Raw genomic sequence first — 14,196 nt, forward strand, 5'->3', positions numbered from 1 at the left:
GACTCAAAATACCTTATTTCTGGGTTTACAATGTAGACTTTAGAAGAAACACATGAAAAAGTAAACATGGCATATTTTTGGCAAGATCCAGAAAACTGGCCCATAGAATGTTTGTATGTACAGTTTTAATATTGATAAATTCCTTCTGGTAGTTACACTAGGTGGCTCAAATAATATGTAATATCTCTTTTTTACTTTAAATTTGGAATGTATGGTTTCTTTTACATTCTTACTAAAATTAAATTTGTTTTCAGTTTTAATATTATCTATCTTGTTTCTTGCTATTGGGCAAATGGCCTCTACATAGATTTTCTAATCTCAGAATATTTATTCTGCTTTAGGTGAAGCAAAAATCTTTGCTTTTTTTGAGTTCTACACTGATTAGCTTTCCATTTTTCCATTCATAAAAGTGATAACTATGTGTTGTTCCTTTCTCGAGACTTTTATGTAACATAAGGTTTTATGACCAAAATTTGGGAGTATTTTTATAACCTACTTTTATAACCCTTGTAGCTACCAGCTTTCCCTCATTTTCATATCACTATTGATCAGTTTGTCTTTCTTCATTTAAAGTAGTCTATATTGGGGCACCTGGGTGGCTTGTTGTTAAGTGTCTGCCTTCAGCTCAGGTCATGATCCCAGGGTCCTGGGATCCAGCCCTACACTGAGTTCCCTGCTCAGCAGGGAGCCTGCTTCTCCCTCTCCCGCTCCCCCTGCTTGTGTTCCTGCTCTTGCTGTCTCTCTCTCTCTCTGTCAAAAAAGAAATAAAATCTTTTTTTAAAAATATAAATAAAGTAGTCTATATTTTGTGAAACAAACAGTTTTGTTGGGGATTTCATGGTATTCTCAGTGTGGAGGCACTTCCATAAGAATTCCTTAAGTAGGTCTGTCTCATGGCTTCTACTAATAAACCTTTTCCTTTTGGAAAGTTGGAATCATTTTGTGATTCTGTGTTGTATCCCTATATAGACTTCAGTTATTTTTACTTTTTTTTCCCCCCAGTTTTTACTTTTGTTGGTGTTGACTATTTCTCATGTTCCCTTACTCCCAGCCTATTTTTTTATGACTATTCATTTTTGTAAAAAATCTCTTTTTTTCCCATTTTATTTATTTTTTCAGCGTAACAGTATTCATTGTTTTTGCACAATACCCAGTGCTCCATGCAATACGTGCCCTCCCTATTACCCACCACCTGTTCCCCCAGCCTCCTACCCCTGACCCTTCAAAACCCTCAGGTTGTTTTTCAGAGTCCATAGTCTCTTATGGTTCGCCTCCCCTTCCAAATTTTTTTTTTTTTTAATAAACATATAATGTATTTTTATCCCCAGGGGTACAGGTCTGTGAATCGCCAGGTTTACACACTTCACAGCACTCACGATAGCACATACCCTCCCCAATGTCCATAGCCCCCTCCCCCTCTCCCAATCCCACCTCCCCCCAGCAACCCCCAGTTTGTTTTGTGAGATTAAGAGTCATTTATGGTTTGTCTGTAATATATTCTCTTAAGAAGCCTAAGCCTTGGGGTGTCTGGGTGGCTCAGTCAATTAAGTGTCCAACTTTTAATTTTAGGTGAGGTCATGATCTCTGGGTCTTGGGATTGAGCTGTGCATCGGGCTCTGAGTGATGTGCAGGGTCTGATTGAGATTTTCTCTCTGCTTCTACCCCTACCCCGCATGTGCGCATGCTCTCTCACTATTGCTCTCTCTAAATAAAATCTTTAATAAAAAGAGGCCTAAGTCTGTGGGAACTTGACCCTTCCAAAGCTGTTTCCATACTTTCATAAGCATTCTAGATAGCTTTTAGAATTCCCTCATTTATTCCAAAATTAGCAATAACGATGTTAAGGCATATCAAAGTGTCAGAAGTGAGCTGAGGTGGTACATAGGTACTGCAAATTTACCTACAAAATATAGGCAGTGATACTCCCTTTGTAGAATTCTTAAAGGAAGTTGCATCAAATTTAAATACCAAAGTACCTTTTCTTAAGCATTAGATGAAATAAATTACATATCCGTGCTAGAAATCCATGATGGGAAATTGCTGGATGTGAAATACAGTTTTATTGACCACAAATTGAGCTACATCATATCTCAGTGACCACTGCAAACCTTTGTAATAAGCAAAAAATTTAAGTTTGGTTCAATAACCTCTCCTTGGTTTCTGATAATTTAGTCACCTTATGTGTCCTGCATTCTTACTTGAACTTAAAAATATGTTGTTTGAAAATCTGTTGTTTAAGTATGTGTTTTCTTCCCAGTTAGATATCTCCTCTATCAAATACTAGCGTTTGAGTGTTTGTACTGCGCTCAGTGCAGAGTCTGCTTGTCCTGCTCCTTCTCCTCCCACAACTCACACTCATGCTCTCTCTCTCTAAAAATAAATAAATAAAAATATTTAAAAAATTTTTTAAATTTTACTTTTGTTCTTAATTTAAGATATATCTTTGCAGTGGATGTCAAGTGTATTTTTTAATATACAGAAGTAAAATGTGTGTTTATTTTTAATAAAGTGAAAAACATTTGAGTTAATAGCTGCTCTTTCCATTCAGTAATGCATAGCAGCCAATAGATGTGGAAAAGGAGACATAAACTCCAAAAGTAAATGGGTAATGTTACTGTCTTACCATTTAATGGAAAAGTTAGAATTTCCTTAAGATGGGGCAGGGATACTTGCTGGTAAGTTTGCAGATGGTCCTGTGAAAACATGAGAATATAAACAACAGGGTTCTTCATTCTGATAACTCTGAACTTCTCTGAAACTAAATGATTTCTCTTCTCCATGGCTAATCCTTCCACTTCTTCTTTGATCCCTTTGATGAAACCTTGCTTATCTGCACTGACCCTTTTCTCTGTGTACAAAAATGTCTGTCTGTATCCAAAAAACAACAAAGCTTCACTGTACCCTACCACTAAGCCTTTCATATATTTCTAGAATTCCTGGAATAATGGCTTATACTCACAGATTATACTTCCTTACCTTTGACTCTTGTGAGGTTATGTACTGGCCTTCTCTTCCATTACTTTTCTGGAATTGTTCAAGTTGCCATATCTGTTGGCCTAACTTTGGGTTCCTTTTCACTGGACTTTAATATTTTTTAAAGATTTTAATTTATTTATATGTCAGAGATAGAGAATGAGCAAAAGCAGTGAAAGCAGCCAGCAGAGGGAGAAGCAGGCTCTCCGCTGACCAGGGAGCCTGATGCAGACTCAATCCCAGGACCCTGAGATCATGACCTGAGCTGAAGACAGATGCTTAACCAACTGAGCCACCGAGGCATCCCTGAACCTTAATATTTTAATACTGTTCACAATGTCAGTATTAAAACTTTTTCTTCCATGCGCTTTATCATGGTACTTTTTCTTAGTTCTTCATTATTGTGTCTGTACCTACAAAAACAAGTTGAAGATTTATTTTTTTACATATTACACTTCTAAATATTGAATAGGGATGCCTGGGTAGCTCAGTGGGTTAAGCCTCTGCCTTCGGCTCAGGTCATGATCTCAGGGTCCTGGGATTGAGCCCCGCATCTGCTCAGCGGGGACCCTGCTTCCCCTTCTTTCTCTGTCTGCCTCTCTACCTGCTTGTGATCTGTCAAATAAATAAAATCTTTAAAAAAATGTTGAATAGCGATAGGCTAACATCATTAAATCTATCCACCATCCCATACTTAATTATAAACTTTTTTTTTTTTTTTTTTTTTTGTCAGAGAGAGAGAAAGAAGGAACACAAGCAGGGAGAGTAGCTGGCAGAGGGAGAAGCAGGCTTCTCTCTGATCAAGGAGTCCAATGTGGGACTTGAACCCAGGACTTTGGGATTGTGACCTGAGACAAAGGTAGATGCTTAACCAACTGAGCCACCCAGGCATCCCCAGTATAAACTTATTAGTGTGAAGTAGAAACAAACAGATTTTTTTCCAAGAGATTTATTTATTTATTTAAGAGAGAGAGCATACACAGAGAGCGGGAGAAACACTCTCTGCTGAGCAGGGAGCCGGATGTAAGGCTCAATCCCAGGACCCCGGGATCATGACCTGAGCCCAAGGCAGCCCCTTAATGGACTGAGCCACGCACGTGCCCTGCAAATAGATGTTTTATTAAAAATACTAAAATTTGTTAACTAGTAGCTTTAAATTTCAAATGTATTTTTTTATTTGCTAAGGTGTTTATGAACTTGAAATTACTGTAAGACATGAGACGATTTATTAAAAGCATTTACTGCTGTAATTTGGGTACTTGGTTATCTTTATTACTATCCCAACTTAGGTCTTGGCAACTAAACTTTCCAAAATCTGTGAAGATAAAATGCATAGAAAGGCCTAGTCAAAGCATAGTCTCCAGTCTCTAAAATGTTTTTAGTGTAAGTCTTTGGGTCCATTTTGCTTTAGAAACAGCCAAGGTAAGCTTATAAAGTAGGTTGAAAAGTAAATGAATTCTCATGGCCCCTGTGTGGGTCAGTCTGTTAGGGTCCGACTCTTGGTTTCTGCTTAGGTCGTGATCTCATGGATGGAGATCTCATGGGTCAAGAGGTGAAACCCCGCCTCTGGCTCCAAGCTCAGTGAGAATTCTCTCCCTCTGCCCCTCCCTGTGCACGTGCTATTTCTCACCAGGATAAATAAATCTTAAAAAAAAAAAAAAAAAAGGAAGAAAAGAAAAGTAAATGAATTCTTAAATGAAATGTCAGTAACATCTGTTAGCTTATATTGTATTTGAATTTGTTCTGCCAGTATCTTGATTTTCTAAGACTATTGTTACTTAACCTAAGTACGTTACATTCTACTCTGTATCCTTCTGATTTTAGTATATGTGCTGCTTGGAAGCCAGCACAGTATGTTACGTTCTAGTAGAGACACACCAATTATGAGTGGATACTAGAGTTCATTATAAATAATGTGATTTGAAAGTGTAGGGATATAGGGTTTCTTTTTTTTAAAGATTTTATTTATTTATTTATTTGACAGACAAAGATTACAAGTAGGCAGAGAGGCAGGCAGAGAGAGAGAGGAAGAAGCAGGCTCCCTGCTGAGCAGAGAGCCCAATGCGGGGCTCGATTCCAGGACCCTGGGATCATGACCTGAGCCGAAGGCAGAGGCTTTAACCCACTGAGCCACCCAGGAGCCCCTAGGGTTTCTTTTTCTACAATAACGGTACATAAGACTGAATTAGGGAGATGATGTTTGAGTTAAATTTTGGAACATACGGCAAGACATATTCAAAAGATTGGAGAATAGGCGATGTAAGGGAAAATAAGGAAAGAAGCTGATGAATGAATTTGGAGTAGATTGTGAAAGGGCTGAATGACATTCCTAGTGATCTATACTTTTTTTCCCCCCGTAGGCATTATAGTTTCATGAAGATATTTTTTTTAGCAGAGTTATGAGATAATCCAGTGTGTGCTTTTAAAAAAAAGATTTTATTTATTTGAGAGACACAGAGAGAGAGGGAGTGCATGCATGTGTAGAGGGGGAGGGAGAGAGAATCTTGAGCGATTCTGTACTGAACACAGAGTCCAAAATGGGCTTGATCTCACAATCCTGAGATCATGACCTGAGCCGAAACCAAGATACCCATAACTGACTAAGCCACCCAGGTGCCCTAATTCAGTCTTGTTTTTGTAAAGTAATTCTAGTGGTAGTTTGCGGAATAGATAGAAGGGAAGAGATTGAAGGCAGAGTCATCAATTATATGAAATAACTTCTGATTTATAACCTTTCTGGCACATAGTAGGATTTTATCTCTCTATCATTTTTTAAGTTAGCTTGACCATGAATTAACTTTGACCAGTGTAATGTGAGTTGGAAATTAATAGGTCACTTTTATGTGGACGCTTTAAAAATCAGTATGATTTGCCTGCCCTGGTAATCAAGAAAACATGGAAACGGAATCTTTGTTGGCTGGGTCCCTCAGAGAGAATTATATCTGCAATTCAGAGATTCTGTGATTTTTGTGTGAAATGTCCTAATTGTTTTGATCTCTGGTTTTTGTTTTAAGAAACATGATACAGGCTGAACTAAATACATATGCAGACCTGTGTTGCCTGTAAGTTCTCAAGTTTGTATCTTTCTGATACAGAGATAGTAATTTCCAGATGCAAAAAAAAGGGAGAAATACTATAGGTGAATGATCAGAGGAGGCTTTCTGAAAGCGGTGAGATGTAAGCTACATTTTGAGGGAGTATTTCAGGTGGCTTGATTTAAAAATACACACACACACATACACAAAACCTTCCTGAATTGGATGTACTCTGTTTTATTTGTTATAACTCCCAAATCGTACAGTATGTGGATTTTGTGTACATAACTAATAATCATTTTTCTGCTTCCGTGGGTCTTTGAGTAGAAATGTTCTTTCAGTTATTTGTCTTTTGGGTTTTGGTCTGATGTTTTATAGAAAAGATTAACTTTACATAAGAATGGGAAAAAAATTCCTGGAATAAATGAGGAAATAATACCATTTTCACAGATGAGGAGTCTTAATATCACATGCCAGTTCTCCAGTTATTTTGGAATTATTTTGGAATTTATTCTCCATAAATTCAGTGGAGTTCCAGTAAAAATATAAACTGGAATTTTCATGGAATTAGAAAATTGATCCTAAAATTCACATAACAAAAAATAATTCAAGAAAAACAGAAATTTTTAGAAAGGAAAAAGAGACTTGCTCTACCAAATATCAAAATATATTTTAATGTTATATGACTTAAGTAAGCTAATATTGGCATATAGATAGATCAGCGTAATCAAGTAGGAAGCCTAGAGATAGACTCATGCATATATGGAAACTTGATTTCTAATAGAGATTGTATTAAAAATTAGCAAGGAAGGAGTGAGCTGAGTGGTTCATTAAATGATGCTGGAACAAGTGGCTTTCTATATGGGGGGAAAAACTAATACTAGATTCCTACCTGTTTTATATAAAAAAATGTATAGCATGTGGATTGAGGCATGATTGTGAAAATCAAACTTTATAATTTTGGAAGACACACCAATTAGGATGGCTATTCAGAAAAAAAACCCAAAAACTAGAAAATCACAGTTGTTGATTAGGATGTAGAAAAATTTGAACCCTGTGCATTGGTGGTAGGAATGTAATTATGTCACCTCTATGGAAAACAGAATGGTGGTTCCTCAAAAAATTAAGCAAAAAAAATAAAAATAAAAATAAAAGTACATATAATGCAGTAATTCTATTTCTGTCATTGTATATATCCCCCAAAATTGAAAGCTGGAACTCAAATAGATATTTGTAAGCCATTGTTCATAGCAGCGTTATTCCCAGTAGCCAAAAGGTAGAAGCAACTTGTGTTGTACTGAGAGATGAGTGGATAAACAAAATGTGATATGTACATGCTGTGGAATATTATTCAACCTTAAAAAGGAAGGAAAAACCTGACATCTGATACAGCATGGATGAACCTTGAAGACATGATGCTAAATGAAGTGAGCCAGTCACAGAAGGACAAATACTGAATGCTTCCGCTTATATGAAGTACTAGAAAAGTCAGATTCATAGAGACAGAAAGTAGAGTGGTTGCTGCTAGGGGTTGCAGAAAGTAGTGGAGTGGGTTAGTGTTTATAAGGTTAGAGGGTTTCAATTTAGGAAGACAAAAAATTCTGGAAATAGTGGTGTTTGTTGCACAACACTATGAATGTGTGAATGTACTTAATGCCACAGAAATGTATAGTTAAAAATAGTTAAATGGTAAATTCTACGTTGTTCATATTTTACCACAATAAAAATTTCAATTACTGTATCTTTAAAATGAGATTAATACCTGCCTTGGCTGTTTCTTAAAAGGATTAAATATGTTAGACACAGAAGATAGCCCTAAACATTTCTTTTAAAAGAAAATTTTGTCTGTATGACCTCAAAATAGGAAAGCAAAACTCAAAAGATTGCTAATTTGACTGCTTCAATACATTACTAACTCTTGTCCCAACAAAGACCGTAGAAACAAACTTAACAGCCAAGCAATAGAAGGAGGGAGGATTTTTGTAACACATTCATCTGCAACACATTTAGCAGAACTACAAAAAAGGACAACTTCATAGAAGAAAGAACATGAAATGGCAGTTCGTACAACTGCCAGCAAGCATAAAAAAAGAAACTCAACTTCAATGTATGTCAGAGAAGTGAAAATTAAAACAAGTATTAGATTTAAAAAAAAGTCTGTTGTATTAGTGTTAATGAACATTTTGGACAGCAAAATTTTCATGTAAGTTCTTTTTCTGTAGGCCGGGTGTCGGTGTGGAGTTGGGTGTGGGAATTGGTTAAGGATTGTATCTCAGTGCTTAGAACATTATCTGAAATAGAAGACCATAAATACATGTTGAATGAACACACTGCATGTGGAATATAAATGGTTGTAGTCTCTTTGGAAAGCAATTTGACGGTATCTAGTAAAATTGAAAAATGCCCTAATTGCTGTGTCTCAGCAATTCCATTTATTCACTTTAAAGAATTCTTACACATGTTTATCAGGACATGTGTTTGTGGATTTACAACATACTATGACACTGTTTACACTATTGAAAAATTGCAGAATATTTAAATGTCTTTCTGTGGAAAAAAATGTGTTATGATGGAATATTATACTGCAGTTAAAATGATTCTTGGACTTATAAACACAATAAGAGAAAAATTCAGGTTGTGGAGAGATACACAGTATGAAAGCATTAATGTTAATTCTAAAAACAACAATTTTTAAAGGGTACATAACTCTCGAGTAAAAGTATTACAAGTTCTACAGCAGCACTGTCTGGTAGAACTTTCTGTGGTGATGGAAATACTCTATACTGGCTCTAACACAGTAGCCGCTAGCCATCAGTGGCTGGAGGTTAAGCACTTGAAATGTGAGTAGAACAACTGAAGAATTGAATTTTAAATTTTATTTAATTTTAACTTCTGTTAATTTAAGTTTAATAACCATATGTAGCTGTTGAGTCCATGGATTGTGCCTACCTCATGTGACTGAAGAACTAAATTTTCAATTTTATTTAAATTTATTGTTATATGTGGCTAGTGACTACCATAGGCCTAGATAAACCCACACAAATTCATGAGAATGGAGGGAGGCAAAAGGAACTTTTACTTCATATATAATGTTCTCTCTTTTTAATAAACAAATGAACAAACAAAAAAGCCAAGCAAAAGAACAAGTCAGTGAGTACCATTAAATGATACTACATAACATTTTCTTTACTACTTTTTAAAAAAGGTACCTAGTGAAACAAAATCAGAAATGAATTCTAATTTGCTTTTCAGTACTTATTTTCATGCCTTACTTAGGTATTTCATATAACACTAGAGAGGTTGCCAGAGGCTAAATTATGTAGGGTCTTATAGAAGATTCTCTTCCAAGTGAGTTGGGAAATCATTAAAGATTTTTGAGCAAAGGAGTTATGCCTATGAAACATTTTTAAATAGTACTCTGGAGATGGGATGCAAGATGGAAAGAATGGAAGCAGAGACAAGAAACTACTACAATACTGTTTTAAGATAAGTTACAGATTAAATTATTTTATTGTGTATTCATCTGCCAAAGAGATTCTGGTGTAGCTTGAGCCAACAGAGGTTATGTGTACACAGTTAATGTGTACACAGTTAATGTGTACAATTAATCTTTACATTTGCCACATTTGAAATACGACCTTTATTTACTAAAAGGTGCAGTAGCATGAAAATGAGCAGACATTTACAAAAGACTTTTTATGATTATGTTCTTTGAGTGCTTTAGTCTGTTTGTATTGACAGTTGTTACATACCGATGGATGCTTCTGGCTACCTTTTTTTCTCTTTGATTCTTTGAGTATCTATCCTTATGTGATCCTCTGAACATTTACAAAGAGCCTTTCTGAATATTGGTAGATTAATTTGGCCATTTTTCTGCCTATTAAGAATAGGGAAGGGTCAAGAAATTGTAATTGTTTTCTTTCTTTGCTTAACTACAAATAAATAGTGATTTTGCTTTAGAAACAAAGCAAAAATACAACATGCCTTTTAATTTTTTTCATTTGCTGCGTCTGTCATGTAATAATTTTATTATTTTTAAAAGTATAGTTCCTAATTATTCTATTCGTGTACTTGAGCTGATGTTTCTACTATAGAAAATTAAGAAAGGTCAGGTCTATAGCAAGCTAATTAGAGCACACTCTTTCTAGTTGTCATTGTAATGTAATTCTTCTGAGTAGATATTAAACCCCATGAAAAATGTGGTGCTCTGGAGAGGTCTCAGATCTACTCTTGAGAGTTCTCAAGTGAAAGGAAAACAAATTCCTGGTGGGTGCATTATAGTTACTCTCTTACCATTTTGTTTGAACATTCTGATGAGTGGTCTTTCAAGGGGAAGGATCTTTGACACTTGTGAATGTTAAATTTCTATTATGATATGAAATTACCATAAATGGTTTTGTTTGAATTTTTAAGATATAAGGGGAGCAGTTATTTTCAATTAGTGAGATCATCTTCCAGAATTAATCACATTCTGATGAAATAGAAAATCAAAATTATGAGGAAAAATGAAACATTAAGATTCTAAATTTGAAGTCAAAGATATGATGAACCTGTGACATTTGATACTGTTTTTGGTAGAAAAGATAAATGGGATGAGAAATAAGATACCTCTGTCTAATATAGGAAACTGAGGTATTGCAAATATAATCTCAATCTGCCAAATATAGGGGGTGTTACAGTCTTGAAAATCCAGTCTGTGTCTTTTTCTTACCTGCCTTCTACATTGTTTTATATATTTGATTTACTGGCTACATTGTTCTTTGGGTTTCCTATCTTAAACTTTTGGAATGTACCTTGTAATTTTTCAGATCATACTATCATTTGGACAGTACTGTAGATATCCTACTTATCTAAAATCTGGGCAGACGTGTTGTTTCCCACAACACACAGTCAAGGTGGTTCTTTGTGCACTGTTACCTGGATTGAGTGTCCAAGAAGCATGCCACTAGAGCGGGGCAGTTGTCTCCACTGCGCAGCCTTCCAGTGCTGCTTTTCAAACTGTTGCTGGTGATTTCATGGGCTCTTCCTGCCAGGACACTGAGTGCCTGTGTGGAGCACCACGGGAGGGCTTAGGGACAATAAAGAGTAAATTAATGATTCAGATAGTTATACTTTTCTCTTACTCCTATGTATATTTTCCCTCTTTTTACCTGTGTACATTCTTATTGCCTGTGTAGTTGTCTGTTGATGAGTTCTTTATTCCCTTAGTGTTCTAAACACCAGAGCCTAAGTAATTGAAAGCAAAATGCTTATCAGAAGTAGATGAAACCACAAAACCTAGTTGGAAAAGCACCCCTTTCGGTTTTATAGAGAAGGAGGTGTTCTTTTACTAAATGGAAATGGCTTATTTTATCACCTAGTAGAATACATTTTGTTACTATTAAATAGCCATATCACTATAGGGAGATGATTTTGCTTTTACTTTGGTTTTCACCTGGTTCCACAGTTTCTAGCTGCTGTTTCTTTCGCATCCCCCCCTCCCCCATTTCTATTTGGTAGGCTAAATGAGATCTTGGAATATTTTATAGTTTAGTCTTTCAACAAGACTCTTTCTTAGGGGTTTCCTTGAGGGTTGTGAACATTGTAGCTATATTGTAGCGCTACTATAGCAATAAAGGGATATAGTCTGAATCGGAAATGTAATTGTCAGTGGGATCTAGGGCAAATGTCTGAATCCATGAAGAGAACCCACATATTTTGACAGTTTTATCAGGATTGTCCTAGAACTTATAGAAGTGGGGATGGGGGAGAGGATGAGAGCCAAATGGACTAATACTGAGTGCCTCCTGTGTTTTAAGATGTTCTATGAATTTAATCTCATTTAATCCTCACAGCAATCCTGTGTGAATAGGGATAATTACTCCTGTATAATAGGCTTGAGTCATAGAACTAAGAAGTGAAGCTAGAGTTAGAACACAAGTTTTTCTGTTGCCAAGGGCTATTCTACATCAACTTTTTCTCACATAGGTAATCTTACAGTGTTGTCACTGGCTACTTGCTTCATATTAAAAAACCTTAGTCTGGAACTTCTTATTGCAAAATGTAGGTGAAGAGTAAGAAGCTTTGCTTTTTATTTATTAATTTTTTTATAGTTATTTCTTTTTGAGAGAGAGAGAGAATGCCTCCGTGCCCTCTTATGCAGTGGTGGGGAGGACCAGAGGGAGAGAGAATCTTAAGCAGACTCCCTGCTGAGTGCAGAGCCCACCTGAGTTCTATCCCACAACCCCAAGATCATGACCTGAGCCGAAATCAAGTGTTGGACACTTAACTGAACCACCAAGGCCCCCCAGATGCTTGCTTTTTAAATTTTTAAGAAACACAAAAAAATATTTGAGAGGGGTTTTCTTTGTTGTTATATGTCATTCTTGTTTCATGTTTTAAGAATATTTAAGGAATGGGTGAATATTTCATTTTATTCTCTATGATAACATGTAATATATACCTTGATATATTGATTAAAAATAGAGGATACAAATAGTACAACTTATTAAAGAAGGTATTTATTTATTTATTTATTTATTTATTTGACAGAGAGAGAGATCACAAGTAGGCAGAGAGGCAGGCAGAGAGAGAGGAGAAAGCAGGCTCCCTGCGGAGCAGAGAGCCCGACGCGGGGCTCGATCCCAGGACCCTGAGATCATGACCCGAGCCAAAGGCAGCGGCTTAACCCACTGAGCCACCCAGGCGCCCCTTAAAGAAGGTTTAATACCTTATTCCTTTTAGTTTATAAAACATTTCCTTACTATTCAGAAATCAATTAGTATTCTAAACTAATTGCCAAAATAAGCTGTTTTATTTTAAAAAATATTTTTGGAAAGACACTTCTTTTAATAAGCTGATTTGAATGACCAGTCTTGTTGTACCTTGACTTGTAATAATGAAAGAAGAGGTACAGAGAGCTGTTTTATTTGAATAATAGACTTGCCAATTAGCCATCAAGTGCTCCCATCTGTGAAATTGTTGATCAGATGGGTTAGCTGGGATGTTTCCAGACTAGGGCATCATAAATGGCACTTGAAAACTGTCACTTTGATGATGAGGTTTCAAGTATTACACGGCTTGATGCTGTGGAACCTTTTTTTCCTTTTGCAGTACCATGTTTTTTTAGAACATACTGATCCCACTTACGAATTCTGTGGCATCAAGAGAACTTGGAAGACCTGCCACTGATGTAAAGTTCTGCTTAATCTGCTGCTCTGGCCTGTGCTGAGATTGGTTTTAAACCAGAGTTTTAACAGCTTCTTTAATGGCCTGCACAGTAATGTTGGTTGGTGATCTGACTGGCACAGACAGGCGATGCTCACCGCCCATGGGCTATGGAGCTGACACACACTGGCAAGTTTCTTTGCACTTTCCCATTAATATAAACTCATTTTCAGATGTCTCCCTCCCTTAAATAAATGTGTGGCAGTCTAAGGCCACATAGATTTCTACATGTAGCAATTGTATGAAATGAATTTAACATCTGCCCTATAATTTTTTTTTAGGATTTAAATTACTTATTGGTAATTCTTGCATTTTAAAATTTGTTTAGTAATTTAGAGATACACATTTCTGGAAAGAGTCATCATACATTTTTTTCCTCACTATGCCACATCTTCGTTGCTTGGTCTTTTATTTTGCAGGATATTTTCCTTAGTAAGTTGACTTCTTTGAATGCTTGTGGGTATGATTAGATTGTGGAGTCCCTCTCTGGTCCCCAGTTTGTGTGGGGACAAATTTGTGTCTTTGCCCCTTTGTGAACACCAGAGTGTCTTTCTCTCTGCCCTGGCACAGATACTTAATCCAAACCTTAATCCAAACTCACTGAGAAAGGTAGTATATATTGGGCAGCAATGAAAGGCCACATTCTGGAACTAGACTTGATCTGAATAGTGGCTGAGATCCATGGAAGAGGAAAAGAGAGTGACAGTACACTGTCATTGTGCAAGGAAGTGGATGTCTGGGATCTTGTTCCAATTCATTTTTCTTCCAGGGTGTATTTTCATACATTAGCATCATCCCCAGGCCCTTCAGCCTCTCTGAGCTATCTCCCAGTGAGAAAGTACCAATTCAAATGTTTTGTTATTTGTTATTATGGATTACCTGATGACTGCCTTTTATATTCTCAGGTTTGGCTGTTATCCCATCTCCTAAGCAAAAATGTCCAGTAGTTAGTAAATAACACTGATTAAGCAACAGGTTTCCA

General features: G+C 36.3%; 1 protein-coding gene across 3 annotated transcripts in view; it reads left to right on the top strand.

Moving 5' to 3' along the window:
- PSMD14 (proteasome 26S subunit, non-ATPase 14) overlaps window positions 1-14,196 on the top strand; it is a 103,454-nt gene that overhangs the window by 10,615 nt on the left and 78,643 nt on the right. The window lies entirely within an intron of this gene.

This window comes from Meles meles, chromosome 9 (assembly GCF_922984935.1).
Source record: "Meles meles chromosome 9, mMelMel3.1 paternal haplotype, whole genome shotgun sequence".
Lineage (NCBI taxonomy): Eukaryota > Metazoa > Chordata > Mammalia > Carnivora > Mustelidae > Meles > Meles meles.